Source organism: Lonchura striata, chromosome 13 (assembly GCF_046129695.1).
Source record: "Lonchura striata isolate bLonStr1 chromosome 13, bLonStr1.mat, whole genome shotgun sequence".
Taxonomy (NCBI): Eukaryota; Metazoa; Chordata; class Aves; order Passeriformes; family Estrildidae; genus Lonchura; species Lonchura striata.
This window is the reverse complement of record NC_134615.1, coordinates 8,336,427-8,344,600: the sequence shown is the minus strand read 5'-3', so window position 1 is coordinate 8,344,600 and position 8,174 is coordinate 8,336,427. Positions and strand designations below refer to the sequence as shown.

General features: G+C 40.8%; 1 long non-coding RNA gene across 1 annotated transcript; it reads right to left on the bottom strand.

Moving 5' to 3' along the window:
• On the bottom strand, positions 1-7,956 carry LOC116184048 (uncharacterized). Its single transcript, XR_004148776.2, has 4 exons — positions 7,881-7,956; positions 4,777-4,926; positions 3,433-3,477; positions 1-60 (listed from the first exon to the last, which is right to left on the bottom strand). It is a non-coding gene; the product is annotated as an uncharacterized LOC116184048 (long non-coding RNA).
• Positions 7,957-8,174: the final 218 nt, after the last annotated feature.

Genomic DNA, 8,174 nt, shown 5'->3' with positions numbered 1-8,174 from the left:
CAAGTATGTCAAGACTTGTCTCACTTTCACACATCAGCAACTTAGGATGCCCCAGAAAACCTGTAAAACAAACATTACACTATGAGGGGAAAAAAGTGTGTGTGCTTTTTGCAGTCTGTCTTATACATGCAAGACAAGATTCACCTGGGGAAGGAAGGGGTGGGGTGTCAGGGGAGCAATTGCAACCAAGCCACTGCATTAATAGTGGACTTCCACAGATTTCTGGCTGGTCTCCAGTAGTACAGCAGATCCCTGAATCTGGCAGATTTTACTCATTGCTTTTGCGCATGTTTTTATTTTTGGCTTTGGCTTTCCTCTCCTTTGCAGCTCTTCCAAGTTCCACAGGAGGAAGCACACAGCTGTCGTTCCTCAGGAACTGCACAGGAGACAGTGGCCCCTGGAACCACCTCTCCCACCAACAGTTCTGATGCAGGCATGTACAAAGAGCTTGGGCTTCATCCCCAGCTCCTCTCCTGGCCAAACTGATTCCCCAAGACTCTGGTGAATTATAACCAGCAGCTTCCAGGCTGTGGTTGCAGTATGGATAAAGATATATTTGAAAATATTAACAAAATTCAGAATAACATTCAAAACTACAGCCCCCAGAAGATTTGTGTTGCCCTAGTAAGAGATTAAAAAACTTTGAATGGGAAGGAAGAAGTGCCTCTAGACCCCTTGCATACAGAGACAGGGTGGCCTACAACTGAGTCTGCTGGGTATTCACCACTCTGTCAACTTCCAAGCAATCAACATAAAAGGAATACGACCAGGGAGTCACTGCAATCTTGTTATTCCCTGCAGAACAATAGTTTTCTTAAGAGCAGCCTGGCCTACTGTAAATGAGAAAAGTCATAAGGTTTCTAGAAAGGTATTTATTTTATCCACAGGTAGGATTGCAACACTGAATGTGATAGTCTCTATTTAGGGTGATTAATAATATGTTATGTTGCTTGTTTTGAGTAAAGACTATAGGCCAACTCCTGCCCTGGCTCAAATCCCATTGAATCAATTGTTTAGCCTAAAAAATGGATTACAGGATGTGGCTATAATTTATGCATATAAAAATGCAGAGGATTCTACTTTAGGAATAGTGATTTTTATTTATGTGCACTGCAGTAGTGCCTAGAACCTGAGATGCATCGCTTAGGACAAATGCACAGGAATTCCAGGCATGGGCTGTACCCCAAAGAGTCTTTGATCCAGGAAAAAGACAAGAGACAGCAAACAGATGGGGAGAGGGGCAGAAATGATGAGGTAACTGGGAAATAATTATGATTACTATGCAGTCACAGCACATCAGCTGCTTAACCACTATCATTTTTTTAAGGTGTCACAGAAGAGGAGAGTTTTAAGGGAGGATGTGAAGAAGGGCAAGTGTAGTAGCTTGGTAGATTCTTATAGGAGTGGACCCTTGCAGAAGAAACTAAAATGACTACAGTCCAAAATTTAAGAAATCAGTATTTCAAATAAAAATCTGTTGTGAGTGGTGGGTGACACATTGATCTGTCAGTACCTCGTGGGTGTGATAGGGGAAAACAGTCTTGGAAGAGCCTATGTGGGCCTTAAAATATCCATAGGATGTTTTTGGCTGCAAGAGGAAGAAGGAGCTGATGAAAGGGTACGCAGTGGAAGAGGGACATGATAAAACATGCATGTTGAAAATGCATCCCTGCAGTGGAGTCAGAGAGAATGGGCAAGGAATGTGCCTGCCAAAGCTGGAGAAACTGGGACTCAGGGCTGGGCTTCAGTTTTGGATTGTGCTTGTCAAAAGGTCAGACATAAAGTACAAAAATCAGATGGTTTGTCCTACAAAGGATAAATCTAGAGAGAAATATGTAGAAAGACATAATGTATAGAATGACACAATATCTGGAAAGAAAGACGGCCTAGAACCTGAAATGATGGTGCTAAAACAGCGATCACAGCTTTAGTTTTTGTTTTGCAAGACACTGCTGGCATGAGAGTCCCTGCACTTAAAAAGGGGAAACACTTCTGAGACTTGCTATACCTTAGGGCATGAACAAATTATATGGAAAAGTGAGAAAAACAGATGACAAAAACCTCCTCTTTAAATATTTTACAGCTTTTTTGGTTCACTTTTTCTCCCTACAAAGTTAGTAAGACTTATAGTTCAATAAATAAACCATTGAAAACAAACCTTTTTTGGTTTTTGTCACACATATAAGCTCAATTTTTTTATGTCATTGTGGGAACTGAATAAAAGAAACCTAGGCATGGAGCTGCTTACACAAACTTGTAGGAGTAACTTTTGGATAGCCTGCAACTCCAATCTTACTGTGAGCAAAAATAGAAAGGACACTATGCATGCTACTGCAAAGCAATTTTTATATTATAAATATGTTTAGGTGCTATCTAAATTACCACCAGAGCTCTGACCTTGATTACAAATGATCATAAAGTAAAGAATACTTTGAAGTGCCCCAAACTGTAGATCAAAATGCTTGTATATTCATCACTTTGACTAAGATCCAGCCAAGATTTTCTTGGCTAATAAAGACTGTAAATTAAATAGAAAACAGGCCCAGTAAAGAGAGGTCATGGCTGCTTTTTAAATGCTTACAGTCCTTTAGGGCAGGATGTCTGTGCTGCTTTAATTGTTTAGAGTTTCACTTTCTGCCATGGGAGCTGCAAATGTGCAAGCCTCTGTCTCATAATGCTGCAATATAAACCTCCATTTAAACTTGATGGGTCCCTTCTCATTGGAGTTTTATTTTCCAGGCACTTTTGTGATGTGCTCTTTTATGAGCAGTGTGAATAAATATGATGGCAATATTACCTATGCAAATGGGCAGAACTAAAATGTCTAGGGTTAAGAAAAACAAAACAAAATTTCTGTTTTAAAATAGAACCAAAATACCCAAAACATTAGCTACATTTTTCTTATTTTAATAATGAGTTTGTTCTTGCCAGTCAGCATTTCTCTGCAGCATAAACTACCCACAATCTGATTGGCAAAGTGTAAAAGTAAACCTAATTTCAATCTTATTTTGATTCTTTTTCGGTGTGTAGATGTGTGACCACACTGGGACTGCTCAGCAGTACTAACTTTTGGAAGGATCAGATGCCTTCCCATCCCATCTTGTCCCAGTCCACATGAAGAAGCTGCCTGGCAATGACTGATAGTGTGCAAACAAATATCCTGTTGTATGAGTACCTGTGAATTATCACACCATGCCTAGCAGGGCTGTTATGAGCAGAGCTTTACGTTCCCTAATGAGCAGATTTTGCTTGTTTGAGGATGCTCCAATGAATGAACTTTTCAAATGTCTTGAGTGCCACTCAAAGGAAACATCTTTGGGGATTGTGGCTCTAAAATATAAGACAAATTCCCACTTCTTATCCTGCTGGAAGTGGATCTCCCCAGACTGTAAACGGTTTCTATATTTAAGTGATAAAATCATTGTGACTCACCAGAGCAGGACATTGGATGGTCTCCGATTCTGTCATTTTATTTGCCTGAAAAGGAGCCAAGAATGAAGATTCACAAAGCAGATTATGGATTTTGTACATCTCAGTGAAAACACGTGATTGTTAGAGAAAAGTGAGCTGTCAGCTCTTTGTGATAGTCATGCAAGGGGTGTAAATGGAAGGGCAGGAGATGGGAGAACTCAAATGCATTGTGTGCTACTGGTAAAACACTCCATCCTTAGTTATACCAAATTAAAATTTCAATTGTGCTGGAACCACTGTACACTAAAGTGCAGATTTCTCAGGACTAGCCCAGAGATTAAGCTGTAACTAATTAGGATGTCATTATATTATTTAGTTCAAGACACTCTTTCAGGGGAGGATAGTGCAGTAGAAAATAGACAATAGCCAGCACTTCACCGGATAGCACAGCTTCTCTGTAAAATTCACATTGCTCCTAGAGAATTTTTCCTATCCTCTAAGCTGAGGGTTGGCCAGATTCTATTTTTTTAGCTACATCATTGTAAATCTGCAAAAAAGAGTCCAATGAATTGAGAGTTTTGTAAATAAAAAACAACAAAAAACCACTGAAGTCACAAATGAGACATTCCTATGTTCCCTGTATTCTGCACTGTGCTTTTTCTTTCCCTCCTTCCTTGCCACGTTCCTTTCTCAACCTCTGTACTTATTTTATTCCATCCTCTTTTACCCATTCTTATTGATGTTTTTTATGGCATTGGGTGGGTGGTTAACTAACATTAGGAATAAAAGACATACAAAAATACATCCACATATAGTACCAGCCAGAGCACCTGCCTCCTTTCTCTTGGTTACCTCAATGTCATTATGAAACAAGCTATATATTTATTATTTAAACAATATTAAACAGTAGGGAAATAAAAAAAAAGAACAGTGTGGTTTCCTACAGAAAGAGAAAAGGAGCAGTTAAATGAATACCTTAATTCCTTGCTGTTGAGAAGCTGTTACTATAACAAACAGCAGCAAGACTTTTAAATCAGGCCTCTGGAACAAAGCATTCCAGTGTCACTTTTACATTAGTGATTGCAGTTGATGTCATTTTCACAAAACAAAATTATAACCAAAATGGATATTTCAGGTCAGAGTGCCACAAAGAGTATATAGATACATTTCCATCAATAAATCTGCCCTCTTCCTGCCCTGACATAAGTGTTCAACCCCTTGTGATTGACGTTTTTACCACTAAATTATACTATGTCTGCTTCTAGAAGAAATGTCTCCATTACAAAATTAGCTAACCATCAACATAACATAAAATAACTTCAACATGGTGTCATTTCACAAGAATATTGATTCGCACAGACTTACTGGATTAAATCCTGGTTTCCCATAAAAGGAGCAGCCATTATGTCTTTGGTGGACAGAAAAATATATGTCATGGAAAGATGTATATTGGGGTGATTAAAACTTCATTGCTGAGCTCAGAAGCACAAGATTTTGTCCTGTGGCAATCTGAAACTAAGAAAATGGTCAAATTATATATAAGAACAAAGCTAAAAAACAGCCAGAGTCTGACATTTTATTTTCCTCTGCTGGAAGATACTTTTGACTATTGGTTCCACAAGAAAAGTCAACAGTTATTCTAGATTGACTACTGAGTCTGCCAAAACCTTTTCAAGACCTAGTGGTAGCTTTTCCTTCATTTACCTCACCTTTAGTGCTAATGCCTCATACCTCACAGGATGCTTTGACTAATACCTGAAAAGGATTTGAAATTCTTAGCCAAGCAAAACTATTTAAGGACAAACAATCACAATATGTAGCTGTAGTTTCTTTGTATATCAAAGCTCTAGAAAGACAGGCTACTCAGAAAAGAGATTTTTATTATAGCCTTCTCTACTCTGGTTTTATAAGACATACCCTATATTTAACATTGAAATAATAATGGGCTAAATTCATTCTGGGCAGAATTTTGTTATTGTAATGAAATTACATTGGGGATAAATTTGGCCCAATTCTCTGTTGTGACCTTCATATCAGAGAAGATCCTAAAGGAGAAAATACCATTTCTATGACCACAATCACTCCAGGTACACAGAATACTTTGAATTTCAGCCTGATTTCTTCAAATGCAGATGAAAAGCTGTCTCCATTGAGCGAGGCTGATGTCAATTGTTGTACACACTGTGCTATCCTGAAGGCTCCTAGTCTGCTGAGGGCTGGTGATGTGCTCTGAGAACAGGAGTGAACAGCTGCCAGATTTCTCACTTTCCATCAAGTACTTGTCATCTCTCTTCATCATGGAATGAGAGTATTTACAATCCCACTGGTGCTGGACTCCCTGGCAGAGAAGAGCTGGGTGCCATGCCAGCTCCAAGAGAACTCTCAGGAATTGGTGTAAGAGATGTGGGGGAAGCAGCAGGCTGCTGGGGGGGGATGGAAATTCCAATGTCCAGGGCAGGGGGCTGTCTTAGGTTGGAAATGGAGGTGACCATTCTATTCCTATATGTTGGAGGTGAGGCAGTTATCTTTGTTCATTGGCAACTTTCTTTATCTCTTCCACAACCATCCTCCCTCCAGGAGATCTCTGCTGTTCATGGCCACTGAGTGTCCCTGCATGGCTGAGAAAATTCCATCATCCCATAGGGAGATGCTCTGCCCAGGGGAGGAGCCAAGAATTCCTACCTGGATACAATCTGACTTTGGAACACCACAACAGCCTTTTCCACTGGATCCCATTTCCACTAAATCCACAGGATTCCCAGAGGAGCAGCCCTTTCCCAGGGAATCATTAGAGGAAGTCCAGGCCCATCTCCAGCAGCCCTGGAGCTCCAGAGGAAAACTCCCCCCTTGTGCAGGATCCTGCTCCAGCAGAAGCACAGCTGGCGCTGCAGGAGGGCTGAGCCACCCTGGGATGGGGCTGCTGACACCTCCCTGACCCACAGTGTGCCAGGGCATGTTCTGACTCTTGTTTTGTATTACTGCATTGTTTATTTTATTTTGTATTTTCTTCCCTGTTATTCCTGCTCCCATATCTTTGCCTGAGAGCCTGTTAATTTCAAAATTATAATAATTCAGAGGGAGGGGGTTTGCATTTTCCATTTCAAGGGAGGCTCCTGTCTTCCTTAGCAGACACCTGTCTTTCCAAACCAAGACAGGGTATTCCTTGAGAAGCAAAGCCCCATCCCTTGACCACAGCTTGTGCAGGTTTGTGGGGCAGGGGCACACATGGGGTCCTGTTCAGCAGCTCCCTCTTATCATGGCTCTGTGTGGCAGGGAAAAGGTGCGTTTCACCTTGGAAAAATCAGTCTGTGGCTGCCTGCTGGTGAAGGATAGTCTGTCACCATTCATCCCTGCCCATTAAGGCTCGGAGAGGACAATGTTACCAGTCTCTGCCCATTCAATCCTTTTTTGTTGGCACATTACTATTTTATCATTTTGATCTTCTCCCTACTGAAGATAAAAGACACCATGGGCGGGATTCATGAATGACTACTGTTATTTATCGACCCAGGACTTTTTGAACATTTTTTCCCCTCTGATTCATGAACCACTTTTCCATATTCGAAAAGCAGTTCATAAATCGTTCAGCACCAGCAGAAATTAATAATAATGAATTCATTTACATAAAAGGACTCATCCTGCCAGTTGCTGATAATGTTTGAAGCCAGAACCTTGTCGGCAAACAGGATTTTTGCTGGCAGTGCAGGAAATAATCTTTTGTTTATAAATTAATTAAAATATACTTTCCACCTGCTTTTTAGAGATGCTGTGGGGATATGTTGCATTGGGCAACATATTATGCATTTTCTTTTCTGTTTTGTTTTTTTTTTTTCCCTAAAAATGATATTGCCTAGAATGGGAAAAGGGATGTTTGGTAGCATTAAGAGTCAGATCTTAAGAGATAGTAATGTGTTTTGATTTGTTTTAATGTTTTGAGTGAGGGCTTCTTCCTAAGCCATTGCATTTCATGAGGGTTGGTTTGAATGTATTCTTTCCTGAGAATCCATCTGTGTTCAGTCCTCCCCTCCTTAAGTCTCATTCTGAGTTTCAAATTCAAGTGAACTTAAAATCATAACAAGAACCTCCCACGTTTCCTCTGAACTCAAACCCACGAGTTTCACATGATTCTGATGCAAAGCTATCTATAATCAGTCCCAGGTTTATATTTGGAAAGGAAGGATGACCTTGAGTGAGCACTTCCACAATGCCAGTTAAGAGGTAAAATGTGTGAATGGATGCTTTATGCCATGCTTTGCCACATGTGTGCTGTGTGTGTTTCATTAGATCTGAATGCCTCAAGGCTGTGTCCCTTCCCCAGGACCAGATTTACATCATTTACCCAAGTAAGAAGCTCATAGTCTTGCTGTGCTGTGGGACAAATTTCACAGAAAAAGAACATTTACAAGCCCACCCCATGAATTTCTCTTTGGATCACCAGCCCAGCAGAGTCAGCACAACACACCCCTCACCTCAGTGCTTTCCTGGCTGCCCTCAGACTCCTCCAGGTGACTCCATGTGCCAGGGAGATCCAGAGCTCCTATGAAGCATCTTCTCCCCATGTGCTCTTCATGGAGACTCCATGCCTGCAGCAAAGTTCAGCTTCCAGTTTAGAGCTTAAGCCCACAAACTCGGCACAGCAATAGCCAACACTGCTGCATTTTCGGTTGCTCTTTGCATTCAGGCCCAGCTCTTTGCAGAGAAAGCCTGGAAAAACCTGTGAATGCTGCTTTTCTAAGTCACACACGAGAGCACTCGGAGAGATT